We start from the raw sequence: 18,699 nt of genomic DNA, 5'->3' as shown, positions 1-18,699 counted from the left end.
ACAGAAAACCAAATTCTACTTTGGTATTGACATAATACTTAGCAATAAAGGTTTTACAAGCTCTTCCCTCCCCCTCTTCACCTGAATAAGTGCATCAAAGGGAGGGTAACTGTCAAATTTTTAACGCACTTTATAGTTTCTTTTCAGGCTCTTAATTCTCTCTGCTACGTGTACATACTTGTTTTTCATATTTTGGAACAAATAGACACTTCAGGACAAAACTCTTTGTCCTAGAAAAACTCATTCCATTATCCTGATACTCAGTTTTATTTCTCTGTCACTATTTGTTCTTGGTCTCAACTACCTACATGAATTACAAATTTCAACCAAAGTAAATTCGATTTCAGAGAAAATTGGAAGGAAAGTAATTTGAAAACTGTCAGGTGCAAGCATTTTTGTAGAATAACAAACTCATGAATACACATAACTTCTAAATATTAAAATTGCAAAAATAAACATGTTCATTAAATACATGACCCAAATATAGCCACTCCATAGTATATAAATATAAGAAGTATATAAACTTGAAATTATGCTTAGCAATATTTCAGTATTGAATTTTATAATTAAATAGGTACCCAATGATTAACCATTAATTCCGTTTAATATTAGTCCAAAGTTTTAAGTTACCTGAAGATCTTGGAAATTACGTTCAAGCTGACATACTACAGAACATAATTACTGTTACAAAAACATTTGTCAGAATTATGATTCAATTAATTTGAACACATATTTTATGTTTTTAGCTCTTCCAAATATTATGTAAGAATAGTGTTAGCTTATCTAGTCAGTAGACCAGCATGAGAAATTCAGGGGCTTCAGATTAACTTGTCTCTTCTTGAGATAGCAGACCCAGTTTTCATTTTTAAAAAAAGCAAAATAGGGCTTCCCTGGTGGCGCAGTGGTTGAGAGTCCGCCTGCCGATGCGGGGGACACGGGTTCGTGCCCCAGTCCGGGAAGATCCCACATGCCACGGAGCGGCTGGGCCCGTGAGCCATGGCCGCTGAGCCTGCGCGTCCGGAGCCTGTGCTCTGCAACGGCAGAGGCCACAACAGTGAGAGGCCTGCATACTGGGGAAAAAAAAAAAAAAAAAAAAGCAAAATATTCTTGCATTATACTCCATATTTATATAGAAAAGACAGCCATTTTTTTAAAACCAAAGTTACTAAATAAGTTTAATTTGTCCAAAGATTCATCTTAATTATATAATTGAAATTCTTAAAATATTTGTGAGCTTGTTGCTTCTGTAAGACTTTTTAATGTCTCTTACTTAAAATACTAGAAATTTAGTTTCTCTATTTTCTGTGAATTTGGGAAATATTGTTTATAAAAACACATTTATCTCTATAAACCAATCAGAAGAGAGCTCCTTTGAAGTCCTTTAAGAGATGCTTCAGTTCAATTTATTAATACTTTCTGGTAGTAGGAAACCATTTCATACTTAAGAGAGTAGAGGCTTTGGTTGGTTACAGACAGAAACACAGATCTTATAGCTTCATTTCTACAACTTTAGTCAGTAACAAGTCAAACATAAACGCTGTCAACTGAAAAAAAATAAAAAGCACAACCTAAAAGTTGAGAACGGTGTTCTGTTCAGTGGACAAAACTGAGGACTTAAGCCTAGGACACAGGATCTCAGCTGAGAAACTGCTCAGAAGAGGTAAGGGAGGAGCCAGAATATATAGGAGTTTTTGCAACAAAAACCAGGTAGTCAGAGCATCAAAAGATTAAAGAAAACCAGACATCGCAAGTTTCAGAATTTAGTGCTTTTCTACGTATGGGAAGATGCAAGAGTCTGGGCTCTCTGAAATCATTCCTTTGATATGCATCTCAGCTATCTGGGGCCAGGATCCTGTGCTTTCTCACCCTGAGTCTCCTCAGGGTACACCGTCGGGGTGGCTGCAGCAGTCGACTGCTAGATGGGGGGGCATGCTGCCTCCATCCTGAGTTCCCTCAGGGCTCACTGCCAGGGCAGCTGTAATGTGGTGGCTTAATGGCTGCCTTTGTTTACTGATATGGCAGGTGGCATTCTTAGTTCACAGTGCTCCCTCATGATCATAAAATCAACCAATGTTTGGGAGGCATTTCATGAACAATTTTTGTCCCATGGCACTGAGAAATTCATCCCAGATCAGGCAAAGATTTTTTTTTTTTCCGCACTATGCGGCACATGGGATCTTAGATCCATGTGGGATCTTAGTTCCCCAACCAGGGATCAAACCCAGGCCCCCTGCATTGGAAGGTGGAATCTTAACCACTGGACCGCTGGGGAAGTCCCCGAAGATTTTGTTGATATGCCATTCCAGGGGCTAATTTCTGGATTAGGCCCGGTTGATAATTTAAAATTCTCTGGGTGGTGGAGACATGAGGACCTACTGTCTGCACAGTGTCTGGGTGCTGGGCTTCTTCCTGTACCTCTTCTCGCTGCAAACCCCAAGTATCAGAAGACAGGCTGCCTAAAGTCATACTGAGCTCACAGCCATCTCAAAACACACCCCTTGACAAGGCCCTGCCCATTAGAGGGACAAGACCCAGCTTAACCCACGAGAGGGCAGGCACCTGTCCCTCCCACCAGGAAGCCTACACAAGCCCCTGGACCAACCTTGCCCACTAGGGAGCAGACACCAGAAGCAAGAACTACAAGCCTGCAGCCTGTGGAAAGGAGACCACAAACGCAGAAAGTGAGACACAAAAAGAAATATGTTACAAATGAAGGAAAAAGATAAAAACTCACAAGAACAACTAAATGAAGAGGAGATAGGCAATCTACCTGAAAAAGAATTCAGAGTAATGATAATAAAGATGATCCAAAGTCTCGGAAAAAGAGTGGAGGCACAGATCAAGAAAGTACAAGAAATGTTTAACAAGAAGCTAGAAGATTTAGAGAACAGAGATGAACAATACAATAAATGATGAAATACACTGGAAAGAATCAACAGCAGAATAACTGAGGCAGAAGAACGAATAAGTGAACTGGAAGACAGAGTGATGGAAATCACTGCCACACAACAGAATAAAGAAAAAAGAATGAAAAGAAATGGAAACAGTCTCAGAGACCTCTCAGACAATATTAAATGCATCAACATTTGCATTATAGAGATCCCAGAAGGAGAAGAGAAAGAGAAAAGTCCTGAGAAAATATTTGAAGATATAATAAAGAAAACGTCCCTAACATGAGAAAGGAAACACTCAAGTCCAGAAAGAGCAGAGAATCCCACACAGGATGAACCCAAGGAAGAACATGTCAATATACATATTAATCAAACTGACCAAAATTAAAGACAAAGAAAAAATAGTAAAAGCAACAAGGGGGGACTTCCCTGGTGGTCCAGTTGTTGGGACTCTGTGCTTCCACTGCATGAGTTCAATCCCTGGTTGGAGAACTAAGATGCCACATACCATGTGGTGCAGCCAAATAAATAATAAATAAATTTAAAATATAAAAGCAACAAGGGAAAAGCAACAAATAACATCCAAGGAAATCTCCATAATGTTATCAACTGAGTTTTCAGCAGAAACTCTGCAGGTGAGAAGGGAGTGTCACAATATATTTCAAGTGATGAAAGGGGAAAACCTACAACCAAGAATACCCAGCAAGGCTCTTATTCAGATTTGGTGGAGAAATCAAAAACTTTACAGACAACCAAAAGCTAACAGAATTCAGCACCACCAAACCAACTTCACAACAAATGCTAAAGAAACTTCTCTAGGTGGGAAAGAGACCAGCAACTTAAAACACTTCTGTATACATATAGACTGCTAAATCAAAACCTCTTGGGAACAGCAAACCCAAAAACTACAATAGATACACACAAAAAAGTAAAAGCAACACAAACACAACACTAAAAATGGTCATCAAACCACAAGAGAACAAAAGAGGAAGGGAAGAAAAATGACTTACAAAAACAAACCCAAAACGATTAAGAAAATGGCAATAGAAACATACATATCGATAATTACCTTAAATGTAAATGGATTAAATGCTCCCACCAAAAGACACAGACTCGCTGAATGGATACAAAAAGATGACCCATATATATGCTGTCTAAAAGAGACCCACTTCAGATCTAGGGACACATACATACTGAAAGTGAGGGGATGGAAAAATATATTCCATGCAAATGGAAATCAAAAGAAAGCTGGAGTAGCAATTCTCATATCAGACAAAATAGACTTTAAAATAAAGACAGTTACAAGAACAAGGAAGGACACTATGTAATGATCAAGGGATCAATCCAAAAGGAAGATATAACAATTACAAATATATATGCTCCCAACATAGGAGCATCTCAATATATAAGGCAAACGCTAACAGCCATAAAAAGGGAAATCGACAGTAACACAATAAGAGTGGGGGACTTTACAGCACTTGCACCAATGGACAGATCATCCAGACAGAAAATTCATAAGGAAACACAAGCCTTAAATGACATATTAGACCAGATAGACTTAATTGATATTTATAGGACATTCCATCCAAAAGCAGCAGAGTACACTTTCTTATCAAGTGCACATGGAATATTCTCCAGGATAGATCACATCTTGGGCCAAAAATCAAGCCTTGGTAAATTTAAGAAAATTGAAATCATATCAAGCATCTTTTCCAACCACAATGCTATGAGATTAGAAATCAATTACAGGGGAAAAAAACTGTAAAAAACCACAAACACATGGAAGCTAAACAATATGTTATTAAACAACCAATGGATCACTGAAGAAATCAAAGAGGAAATCAAAAAATATCTAGAGACAAATGACAACAAAAACATGACAACCCAAAACGTATGTGATGCAGCAAAATCAGTTCTAAGAGGGAATTTTATAGCAATACCATTTTACCTCAGAAAACAAGAAAAATATCAAATAAACAACCTAACCTTACACCTAAAGCAACTAGAGAAAGAAGAACAAACAAAACCTAAAGTTAGTAGAAGGAAAGAAATCATAAATATCAGAGCAGAAATAAATTGAAATAGAGACAAAGAAAACAATAGCAAAGACTAATGAAACTAAAAGCTGGTTCTTTGAGAAGATCAACAAAATTGATAAACCTTTATCCAGACTCATCAAGAAAAAAAGGGAGAGGACTCAAATCAATAAAATTAGAAATGAAAAGGGAGAAGTTACAATTGACACCACAGAAATACAAAGGATCATAAGAGACTACTACAAGCAACTACATGCCAATAAAATGGACAACCTGAAAGAAATGGACAAATTCTTAGAAAGGTTCAACGTTTCAGGAGGGTTTCTTTTCTATTTCAGGAAGAAATAGAAAATATGGAGAGTCAAATCAGAAGTACTGCTATTGAAACTGTGATTAAAAAAACTGCCAGCAAACAAAAGCCCAGGCCCAGATGGCTTCACATAATTCTACCAAACATTTAGAGAAGAGCTAACACCCATCCTTCTCAAAAAATTCCAAAAAATTACAGAGGAAGGAACACTCTCAAGCTCATTCTATGAGGCTACCATAACCCTGATACCAAAACCAGACAAATATATCTCAAAAAAAGAAAAGTACAGGACAATATCACTGATGAACATAGATGCAAAAATCCTCAACAAAATACTAGCAAACTGAATCCAACAGCACATTAAAAGGATCATACACCATGATCAAGTGGGATTTATCCCAGGGATGCAAGAATTCTTCAACATACATAAATCAATCAATATGATACACCACATTAACAAACTGAAGAATAAAAACCACATGATCATCTCAATTAGATGCAGAAAAAGCTTTTGACAAAATTCAACATCCATTTATGATAAAAATTCTCCAGAAAGTGGGCGTAGAGGGAACACACCTCAACATAATAAAGGCCATATATGACAAACCCACAGCAAACATCATTCTCAATGGTGAAAAACGGAAAGCATTTCCTCTAAGATCAGGAACAACAAGGATATCCACCCTCTCGTCTTTTATTCAACATAGTAGAGAAGAAAAACAAATAAAAGGAATCCAAATTGGAAAAGAAGAAGTAAAACCGTCACTGTTTGCAGATGACATGATACTATACATAGAAAACCCTAAAGATGCTACCAGAAAACGACTAGAGCTCATCAATGAATTCAGTAAAGTTGCAGGATACAAAATTAGTACACAAAAATATCTTGCATTCCTATACACTAACAATGAAAGATCAGAAATAGAAATTAAGGAAACAATCCTATTTACCACCACAATAAAAAGAATAAAATACCTAGGAATAAATCTACCTAAGGATGCAAAAGACCTATACTCAGAAAGCTATAAGATGGTGGTGAAACAAATAAAAGATGACACAACAGTTGGAGAGATATACCGTGTTCTTGGATTGGAAGAATCAATATTGTGAAAATGATTATACTACCTAGAGTAATCTACAGATACAATGCAATCCCTATCAAATTACCAATAGCATTTTTCACAGAACTAGAACAAAAAAAATTTACAATTTGTATGGAAATACAAAAGACCCTGAATACCCAAGGCAATCTTAAGAAAAATGGAGCTGGAGGAATCAGGCTCCCTGATTTCAGACTATATTACAAAGCTACAGTAGTCAAAACAGTATGGTACTGGCACAAAAACAGAAGTATAGATCAATGGAACAGGATAGAAAGCCCAGAGATAAACCCATGCACCTATGATTACCTAGACTATGACAAAGGAGGGAAGAATATACAATGGGTAAAAGACAGTTTCTTCAATAAGTGGTGCTGGGAAAACTGAATAGCTACATGTAAAAGAATGAATTAGAACATTCTCTAACACCATACACAAAAATAAGCTCAAAATGGGTTAAAGACCTAAATGTAAGACTGGATACTATAAAACTCTTAGAGGAAAACATAAGCAGAACACTCTCTGACAAAAATCACAGTGAGATCTTTTTTGATCCACCTCCTAGAGTAATGAAAATAAAACAAAAATAAACAAATGGGATCTAATTAAACTTAGTAGCTTTTGCATAGCAAAGGAAACCATCAACAAAATGAAAAGAAAATCCACAGAATGGGAGAAAATATTTGCGAATGAAGCGACCGACAAGGGATTAAGCTCCAAAATATTCAAACAGCTCATGCAGCTCAATATCAAAAGAAAAAATAACCCAATCAAAAAATGGGCAGAAGTTCTAAATAAACATTTCTCCAAAGAAGACATACAGATGGCCAAGAGGCACATGAAAACATGCTCAACATCACTAATAATTAGAGAAATACAAATCAAAACTACAATGCAGTATCACCTCAACCAGTTAGAATGGCCATCATCAAAAAGTCTACAAACAATAAATGCCAGAGAAGGTGTAGAGAAAAGGGAACTCTCCTGGACAGTGGTGGGAATGTAAACTGGTACAGCCATTATGGAGAACAGTATGGAGATTCCTTTTAAAACTAAAAATAGAGCTGCCATATGATCCAGCAATCCCATTCTTGGGCATGTATCTGGAGAAAACCATAATTTCAAAAAGATACATGCACCCCAATGTTCATTGCAGCACTATTTACAATAGCCAGGACTTGAAAGCAACCTAAATGTCCATCAACAGAGGAATGGATAAAGAAAATGTGATACATATATACAATGGACTATTACTCAGCCATAAAAAAGAATGAAATCATGTCATTTTCAGTGACATGGATGGACCTAGAGATTGAAAGAAATTGTACAAATGAACCTATTTACAAAATAGAAATTGTGTCACAGACCTAGAAAACAAACTTATGGTTACAGGGCGGGGGGAAGGAGGAGGGAAGGATAAATTGGGAGATTGGGATTGACATATACACAGTACTATATATAGAATAGATAATTAAAAGAACCTACTGAATAGCACAGGGAACTCTATTCAATACTCTGTAATGACCTATATAGGAATAGAATCTAAAAAAAAGTGGATATATGTGTATGTATAACTGACTCACTTTACTGCACAGCAGAAACTAACAACATTGTAAATCAACTATACTCCAATAAAAAAAATTCTCTGGTTCCTGTCTTACTAGTATATTGTTATCCAGGAAATATTTTCCCCTGTCGCTTCTTCCCATACCTAGAATCACACTATTATGATTATTTTATGAGTCATACATATGATCTATTTCCTCAAGATGTTTAGCCATCATTAATTTTGTTGGAGGCCTATTTACACATTGTGTAATGTAAGAGATAACCTTATAAAATAAGATATAAGTAATACCGCTAGTAACATTAAATAAAATCATAGTGAGGCTAGGAGACACAAAGCATAAACAATTTGAAAACAAAGAAAAAATTAAAACAATGATTAATATAACTAGTTGTAATCCAGTTGCAAGAAGCCATGAAGCCCACAGGAGAGCCAGCTGGAGAATCCAAATTCTGGAAGGATCAGGTAGAGAGAAAAAGATAAACGTTCCATCTTTGTTTACAAAGGTATACTTTATCAACTTGTTGTAGGTCATAGCAGAAGAAGAAAGTTTTTTCTGAAAATCAGAGATTAAAAACTAGTGTATTTCTCAAGAGTCACAAAGTTACAAATCATATTTATCAGTTCATTTAGTCCCATGTAATTAATTCCTATGTATCTGAATGAAGTCATCAGGTTTTCCCTTAGAGTTTTGTCATTTGTTATTTAGTTCAGTGGTATTATCTAAAGGCTATCAGAAACTTATATTTGTTTAAAAGCGCTTTTATGAGTCTTCTTGAAGATCTTCATTTTTTAAAGCATCAGTGTAAAATAATGATTGTCTATAAAGGTCAAACCTTAAAATGGCATAGTTAAAGATTTGACTACAATAAAATTGGCAAGAAACTTGGATATTTCTGTGACATACAACATTTTAAGATTACATTATTTCAAGATATATGAGATTTTAGGAGTTCCATATAAATTTTGGAATATCTATATTAATGACATTTATCCATACACTATAAACTAAGATTCACCTCCAATCACTTGGCAATGTTTTTCAAGTAATTTAACATATCAAATAAGCCTATTTAATTTAACATTCCTCTCTGAGATGTCTCAGGGTTCCTTCAAAGCATCCTAGAGTTAAGTTGGAGGCTAAAAGAACTTTAGTTAGAATTTGATATTTGGGAAGTTTTGTTTAAAAAGTTTTAAAACACAATAGGATCATAGGACACTGTGAAACAATACTTATTCATTTAACCAAAATAATAAAAAGATTTCAAAAATCAAATACAAATCACTTAAGGGCATGGAAGCTCAATCTGTTATCAAATAGGAACACTCAAGAAACTTTGTTCTCCTAAACAAGAGAGAAATCAAATACCAGTCTTTTACTAGCTTACCTTTAACAAGATCCATTTACTAATTTAAATTCAATCTAAATTTAGCTAATCCTGACCATGCTTAAAACTTTCTCAGGGTCCCTTTCCACAACCTTCCATCATTTTCTGTAACCATTAGTTTGTCCCTTATTTTTCCATTCAAAAACAAACAGGTCTAAACTTACTTTCTTTTCCCTTAATAAAATGCAATTCTGTTCCTCATACCTTCTATACTGAAGACACACATCCTACTTTCCTACTGTGTACTGAAATGTTTCCTTATTATTTCTATTAGCTTTAATTACATGTTTAAATTAGAATCTTCAACTCTTACAAACCTTAATTTCTAGTGAAAACTAAGAAGCAAGCAATTATTAACTCTTTTACATTAGCATTCTGTAGATTGTGAACATAATACCAGTGACAATTTCTAAAAACATTTGCTTTCTTATAGAGAACACCTCAGTATAGCACCAAACATATTCATTAGTAGTCTGAAATACCTTTAGTTTCTCTGTTTAGTAACTGATGTCTCAGTATTTTATATTTTGGGGAAATGATCTAGCTGTTCAATAAACTTCCATCATTTAACTTAAATTAGTGTAACTCTAGAATTTTAAGTTACCAAGTATCTGGAGAGATCATTTTAAGTAGACATGTTTAAAACATAATTATTTTGAAAGAGTTCACCCAAAAGCTCTTCTTATTTGCATTTAATTTACTTATAAGAATTTTATATATTAAACTGGGGTAAATAGAGCAGACTTGTTTGGCCTTTAATGTTGGGGACCAGTAGGGGATCCCTTTTGGCTCATTTACCCTTAGGTGCTGTAGTATCAAAACCTTGGTTTTTTAATCCCATAAATGTTCATTTTATTTATCCCATTTCAAATAACCATCTAAAGATTTCTTTATCTGTTTGGGATAAATCTTTTTAAAATTTCTACATTGTTGGGAAAAAAATATCTAGGCTTTCCTTACATTTTTTTTTTTTTTTTTTGCGGTACGCAGCCCTCTCACTGTTGTGGCCTCTCCCGTTGCGGAGCACAGGCTCTGGACGCGCAGGCTCAGCAGCCATGGCTCACAGGCCCAGCCGCTTTGCGGCATGTGGGATCTTCCCAGACCGGGGCACGAACCCGTGTCCCCTGCATCGGCAGGCGGACTCTCAACCACTGCGCCACCAGGGAAGCCCTCCTTACTTTTTTTTTTCCTGTTAACATTAATTATTTTAATGTTTTTATTAGCATCTGTAATACCCATTGAGGGAAAGCAAAGACTGCAAGTAAAGCTTCCCAAACCAGTTTTTTAAAATTTGTGTTAAACTAAGGAAATTCTTAGGTTAACCATTAGATTTCTTTTTTCCACCTTTAATTTGATTTTTTATAGGTACCAATAAAGCTGCTGTTTATAATGAGAGCTCTTTAAAAATTTACAAATTTAGAAGTTTCTCCAATTTAAAGGATCCATCATTTGGCTATTAATGAGATATATATTCATAGTGATTCAAACCAATAGGATGCAAGAGGCTTCCCCATAAGACAGTGGGGAGGATACCACCTAAATAAGACCCAGAAAGTTTACTCCCAAAAATAATATGGCAGAGGTCGAGGTTTCAATACACACACGCGCGCGCACACACAAGATCAGGTAGAACATTTACATCTCAAAGACACAGGAGGAGAAAGGCAAGGTCCCCCTACAAGGCTTTTGTTTAAGGTCAGAAATCTGAAAAGATATTTTTATCAAGCTGGCTTTCTAAATTTAACTGTATATGCAATAAAAGAGCTCCCTTATTTTCAGAGTGAGATTTCCTTTAATTTCCAATTAAGTAAGTACTCGAAAGTTTGGGTGTTTTTTGTTTTTTGTGGTACGCGGGCCTCTCACTGTTGTGGCCTCTCCCGTTGTGGAGCACAGGCTCCGGATGCGCAGGCTCAGCAGCCATGGCCCACGGGCCCAGCCGCTTTGCGGCATGTGGGATCCTCCCGGACCGGGGCATGAACCCGTGTCCCCTCCATCGGCAGGCGAACTCTCAACCACTGCACCACCAGGGAAGCCCAGTACTCGAAGGTTTTGTACATACATAAATTTGGCTGGGGTATTAATTGGAGGCTGGCAATATGTCGCTCCTTTTTCTTTTGTTTTGAAAGTTTTATTCCCCATTCAGAGGTTGGTTTGTCAAAATAAAATCGCTAGTGTAGTCAATTCAAGGAAAAAGAAGAGGCCCGTCTTCCCTCTAATAACTCAGTCCAACCCTACTCAGTGTTTAACTGAGCAAAGTGTTCCCAGTCCTTCAACTGAGGATAAACCACTCAGTGTCTAAACTGAGTGAAATCTTCCCAGTGCCTTTCACTGAGGATAACCCAGGTACCTCTTCTTGAAACTAAGTTTCAAGGATAACCTACTCCTCCAGAGAGGAGTTTAACACCACCAAATAAAACTTAGGATTACCAACCAATAATGGGAGATGCTAGAACCAGGACAAACTCACACGAACTCACCTCTACGGAGGTGGATGGGCACAAGAGGCCTCTGCTGGTACCAAGGCTCCAGATCCCCATAGAGTTCAGGCAAAGGGGAGAAGTCCTCTCTGAGTCCCTTCATAATTAGTCACCAAAACCTTTGACCAAAAAAAAATGCACAACCTAAAAGTTGAGTTATGTTTTATTCAGTGGACAAAATTGAGGACTTAAGCCCTGGACACTGCATCTCAGATAACTCTGAGAGACTGCTCGGAAGAGACAAGGGGGGAGCCTGGATATATAGGAGTTTTTGCAACAAAAGACCAGGTAGTCGGAACATCAAAAGATTACTGTTAGTAAAACAAAACCAGATATCTTATGCATCAGAAGATGCAAGAGTCTGGCCTCACTGAAATCATTCCTTCTACATGCATCTCAGCTATCTGGGGCCAGTATCATATGTTTTCTCATCCTGAGTCACCTCAGGATACGCCATCTGGGGTGGCTGCAGCAGTTGACTGCTAGATGGCAGGCATTCTTTGTTTCCATCCTGAGTTCCCTCAGGGCTCACTGAGAGGGCCCCTGTAATGTGGTGTCTAAAAAAATTGCAGTTGTGTGTTTTGACTGGTCTAGTGGCTCCTGGAAGGATCAGGTCAGGGGCTTGCCTTTGTTTCAGCTACCTCTGAACTTTCGCAGGGCTGAAGTGGCCCCCTGGGTGGCGTTTGTCAAAAGGATTTAAAGAAAAATGTACTAACCACAGCTGCCTGAAACAAGGCAGAACAGATGGGGTAAGCAGCAGGCAGACTGAAAAGCTTGGAAGGAAGATAATACATGGGAGTATAAAGGCTTTGAAAAACTTCTATGTATACTAGATGGTCTAGGAGGTAATATGCATGCCAGGGCCACATGCATGCTCAGAGAGGACCTGAGAAGATGCTAAACTTTCACCTGTGTCTGACCTTTAGGCTCCTCACAACAGAAAGTAAAGGCTATGGCAGAATTGTGAACAGGCTGCCTAAATCATGAGTCCATGTCCCAACACAAAGCTAATCTGGGAGGTACATCTTGTGGGGGAGAGTGAGGGCCCTAATTGTTTAAGAAAATCTGTCAGATCAATAGCTGACCCCTAAATTAATGGAACGGAGATTTCGGTGGCCACACATGACAAAGAATACAGTCTTTACAAAAATAGTTTAAAAAACTAACTAAACAAACAACTATGACATTCAACAAACAGAAACAAAAAACCCCGGGAGCTGGGGGGAAGAATCTGATTTCCAGTTACTAGATTAGAATATTCAAAATGTCCAATTTTCAACAAAAATTGAGGCATGAAAAGTAAGAAAATATGGCCCACTCACAGGAAAATAAAATTGCTGGGTTAGATACAAAACTGGTTAATGTTTAACAGAGCAATACCACAACTTTGTAGTTCTGTTTTCCATTGAACAGAAATGATATTTAACTCTACTGGACAAAATCTAAAAGTTAACCTGTAACTTCACTTAATGTGAAATCTTTAAGCAAAATCTTAAAAGTCATATGAAAAGGACTTCATATACTCAGCTGAAACTCCCACACCCAAAGACTTGTGAAACAAATAATTTCATCAAACTTTCTGGTGTTCTCATAATATAAGGGCACCCCTATTAAACCATAGAGGCCATATTTATCCCAGAGAAATAATGAACATATATGCCCACTTTGCTCCTGGTTACAGCTGTATCCTAAAGACTCTGAGGCCCCAGTTTTGTTTTTTCAGATGAGTCACTAATTTTGCTAATCCCCATGGCAACCTATTTCCTCTTTAACCTTAACCAGTCCCCTCACTTACTAAGACCACTTGAAAGATCATCTGGAATATATTTCTCTTACTATTATTAAGGAACCAATTGAATGCTAATAAGTTCTCATAGTGGTCAGAGTAGCCATATTGTTTTACAAAATAAGTGATATTAGTTATTTCACTGGACACCAAGCTACAATAAAGTTTGCTACATAAAAATAGTGTAAAACTTGGAGCAAATGGAACAAGTTTCTCCTCCCCCTTTTCAGATATGCCATTGAATAAACAATTTTAGCTTTTCTAAACACTCTGACCATTTCTTTTCTGACTCTTTGTTCACTTAAGTGTAAATTTTCTATCCTAGCTGTCTTTGCAAACTACATGTTCTCAAGTGCCAAGCTCATGCTGCTATTAATAATGATGGTTAACATGTGGCGATTAAACCCTTGGGTCAATATACATTATTTATATATATATTAGTTCATTTAGAATGCACAACTGTGAGGTAGGTACAATTATTATTCCTATGTTAAATTAGGAGAAACTAAACACCCAGATATTAAGTAATTTGCACCCCCCCCCCACCAAATGAATTGACTGGATTAATGAGTGATTTCCATATATGATTTATAATATTGGTTCTAAAGGCAATTCTGCCTAAGGTTGGGTCTTATTATAAAAGGCCAGTATACCGACCACCACAAAGACCTTTTTGGACTACCCATAATCATTTTCTGATAACTAGGATTTAACAAACTTCACCAGTCTGGCATAGATCACTTTACTCTCTCTCTCTTTTTTTTTTTTTTTTTTTTTTTTGGTACGCGGGCCTCTCACTGTCGCGGCCTCTCCCGTTGCGGAGCACAGGCTGCGGACGCGCAGGCTCAGCGGCCATGGCTCACGGGCCCAGCTGCTCTGCGGCACGTGGGATCTTCCCGGACCGGGGCACGAACCCGTGTCCCCTGCATCGGCAGGCGGATTCTCAACCACTGCGCCACCAGGGAAGCCCAATCACTTTACTCTTGTTACCAAATCCAAGCTGGTACTGCTCGCCAGTACAGCTTGACATCAGAGTCCACTAGAACATGAGGTAAGCCTACAGATGGTGCCCATGAAATCCCCAGAAAAGGAGACAGATATATACATATCTTCCCCCCCCCTCCAACCCCAAGGCCTAGGAAATGTTAAGTCCAGAAGTGTGTGGTGACAGCACTCCAAGGAAGGCCAACACGGATCGCATTTAAAAAGGGACACTGGGGGCTTCCCTGGTGGCACAGTGGTTGGGAGTCCGCCTGCCAATGCAGGCGATGTGGGTTCGTGCCCCAGTCCGGGAAGATCCCACATGCCGTGGAGCGGTTGGGCCCGTGAGCCATGGCCACTGAGCCTGCGCGTCCGGAGCCTGTGCTCCGCAATGGGAGAGGCCATAACGATGAGAGGCCTGCGTACCGCAAAAATAAATAAATACATAGATAGATAGATAAATAAAGGGACACTGGGACACCTGATCTAAAACAACAGCCTCCGAGGCAAGAGGCCCAAAAGGGAATTCAGCCAATTCTTAAAGTTTTTGAAAACAGGACTGATTAAACAATGCAGGTCCCTGTGCAGCACAAAAAGCCAAACTCAGTAGAGTATCATTTTGTCCAAGACTTGAGGGTTATTAATGAAGTCGTCCAAGACTTGCACCTGTGGTGCCTAATCTGTATACTGTGCTCACAACTATTACAGGAGAGTGCAGCTGGTTCTCAGTTCTGGACTTGAAAGATGTTTTTTTCTGCATTCCTACTGCAGAAGAATCCCAGCAGCTGTTTGCTTTTGCATGGCAGGACCCAGAAACACTGGTAGCCCAACAGTATTGTTGGACAGTCCTGCCTCAAGGATTTAAGAATTCCCCTACCGTGTTTGGGGAAGTGTTGGCTAGGGACCTTAGAAATTTCATATTGAATGAAGGATTCTGAGTCCTACATATGATAAATGTCTACAAAATACCATCAGAACCCTGAACTATCGTGAATATAAGGTCTCCCAGAAAAGGATCCAGATACATAAGCAACAAGCCACATATCTGGGCTTTGTCCTGTGCCAGGGACAGTGGGATATTTTGCCTGACAGAAAAAAGGAGATTGCGGGCTTGGGAACACCCAAGACCCACAGACAACTGAGCGGGTTTCTGGGAATGGCAGGATTCTGTCGGATTTGGATCCTGAAATATGGGCTCATGGTAAAGCCCCTCTATAAGGCTTTAAAAGGGACATGATCTTGAGTCCCTTACTTGAGCTAAAGAACACCAAACACCTTTTGAAACAATAAAAACAAAATTAGCCTGGGCCCTGGTTTGGGGACTGCCAGATTTAAAGAAACATTTCAAATTGTATGTTCATGAAAGAACAACTGGTGATAAATTCAAACTCTAGGGCTAAAATAACCCAAAGACTGCCATCAGACCTCCCCAGAGGGGGACTCAACACAAAGCAAGCTGCCCCACCAACGACTGGCAAATAGACTTTACTCAAATGCCTGATATAGGGACACTTTTTCAGGATGGGTGGAAGCATATGCCACCAGACAGAAAGTCTCTGAAGAGGCTAAAGCTCTTCCTTAAGGAAATTATCCCCTGATTTGCATTAAGGCATTGAAACTACATTCATCCTGGAGACCGCATTCCACAGGAAAAACTGAGAAAATGAATCATACATTAAACAGGAGCATTGCTGGACTTCCCTGGTGGTGCAGTGGTTGAGAGCCCACCTGCCAATGCAGGGTACATGGGTTTGATCCCTGGTCTGGGAAGATCCCACATGCCGCGGAGCAACTAAGCCCATGTGCCACAACTACTGAGCCTGCATGCCACAACTACTGAAGCCCACGTGCCTAGAGCCCATGCTCCGCAATAAGACGTCACCGCAATGAGAAGCCCATGCACTGCGACGAAGAATAGCCCCCGCTCGCTGCAACTAGACAAAGCCCACGCCCAGCAACGAAGACCCAACACAGCCAAAAATAAATAACTTTATATAAAAATAAAAAGGAGCATTGCTAAAATATGTCAAGAGACTAATTTAACTTGGGATAAGGCCTTGCCAGTTGCCCTGCTATGGATCAGAGTGGCTCCCAGAAGCAGGCTTAAATTAAGCCTCTTTGAAATATTGTATGGTAGGCCATTCCAGGTGTCTGCCTGGGCAGGAGAATCTATAAAGTCTTCAAAAGACCTAGCAGTTGCCAATTATGTTAAAACTCTGGACACTATACCAATCTCTGTTCATGAGTTTGCCTCCAGCAGATCTGCCTATCCAACTGAAGCAGCCTTACATCCTTTCCGACCTGGAGACTGAGTCCTCCTGAAAACCGGGAGAGAAAAAGGGCCTGAACATCAGCTGACTGCAAGGTGGACAGGACCACATGTGGTATTACTTACCATGCTCTCATCTGTCAAGTTAGCTGGGTTGAAGCCATGGACTAAAGCAGCACCACCATCATCAGAAAATGACTCAACTCCCGAGAGGCCTGGGGAAAAATGGGCTTGTGAACCTATTAAGACTTAAGGTTGCTTAAACATACTGAGATGGTAATGTAGCTGGAGAAGGGTCGACCTATTTAATTTTGTCCAAATAAATAGCACAGGAATTTAGTATATGTATTGGGAACTGGAACCCAAACCCCGAGATTAGAAACTAGACAACAAAATGCTCAGGGATTTCATCAGGTTAAAGTAGTTGTAGATAAAAAAAGAAAAAGGATTGTACTATTGACTAAAGATTCTAAGGAATATTTGTTGCCCCCTTTCAACAGGAAGTAGCCAGAGTAGGGCCTTCATCCCCCTTCCCACAGACTTGTGGAATAGATCACTGACAGTGGGGAACTGTAATAGGGAAGAACATGTGTATTCTATTACTTGAGCATTTAATTTACAAAGGAGATCTTGGCCCCAAAGAGGGATTGGACATTCTGGCATATATAAGAAACTATGGGGCTTCCCTGGTGGCACAGTGGTTGAGAGTCCTCCTGCCGATGTAGGGGACGCGGGTTCATGCTCCGGTCCGGGAAGATCCCACATGCCGCGGAGCGGCTGGGCCCGTGAACCATGGCCGCTGAGCCTGCGCGTCCGGAGCCTGTGCTCCGCAACGGGAGAGGCCACAACAGTGAGAGGCCCGCGTACCGCAAAAAAAAAAAACCCAAAACAACAACAACAAAAACTGGACAGGCCTTACCTGGTGGCGCAGTGGTTGAGAGTCCACCTGCCGACGCAGGGGACGCGGGTTCGTGCCTCGGTCCGGGAAGATCCCTCATGCCGCGGAGCGGCTGGGCCCATGAGCTACGGCCGCTGAGCCTGCGCGTCCGGAGCCTGTGCTCCACAACGGGAGAGGCCTCAACAGGGAGAGGCCTCAACAGGGAGAGGCCTGCGTACCAAAAAAAAAAAAAAAAAAAAAAAAAAAAAGAAGAAACTATGTTTCAGGGTGATGTCTATCAGAAAGTTAATCAGCTCATTCCCCACTGTCAATTTTACTGGGGGCTCCTGTGGGGAAATTGAAATTGGGCACCTCAAGCCCAAGGAAGCCCCTGGGTCTGTTCATTCACCAGAATGAGAGGCTCCTGTCTTTCTCTTTTTGTTTCTTCTTATGTTTTAGCCTAGGGAGATCTTTTTTCCAATTCCCTTCTTCCTTACAGTGTTCCCTCCCCAATGGGTTACTTGCCTTCCAGGAATCCAATGATGCTGCCAGAAAAGTGTCCTTTCATTTGACATCTTCTTTATTCTGTTGTTGTTCTCTGTTGAACACTTTAAAAGCAGCATCTACCAACTGATAAGGGTTCATTCCAAAAGCAGCATCTAATTGTCGCAACTTTTTCCTGATATCTGAGGCGCTTTGCCCTCCAAAAAGGTCAAATTTACCATTTTAGTATGTTCAGGGGCCTCAGGATCTGCACTGGTATAATGTCTAGACACGACAGATCTTTTCCAAAAATTCAGAGGGGTATTCATTTTATTTTGCTGAATTCCTTGAATTTTTTTCAAACTCTTTTGCTTTGGTTCCCCCTTTCAAAGCCCTGCCAACTAACAAGTAAGGCTCTAATAAGGGCATTGTTCCCTCCCTGAGGTCCCAATTTGGTTCAGCTGTGTGTACTGCCAAGTGAGCTTCAGGTGTAGAGGATCCTGTCTATAAGGAGTGTTGCAACTCTCCCAATTA

The sequence above is a fragment of the Tursiops truncatus genome, chromosome 12, assembly GCF_011762595.2.
Source record: "Tursiops truncatus isolate mTurTru1 chromosome 12, mTurTru1.mat.Y, whole genome shotgun sequence".
Lineage (NCBI taxonomy): Eukaryota > Metazoa > Chordata > Mammalia > Artiodactyla > Delphinidae > Tursiops > Tursiops truncatus.
Note: the sequence above shows the minus strand (reverse complement) of the source record.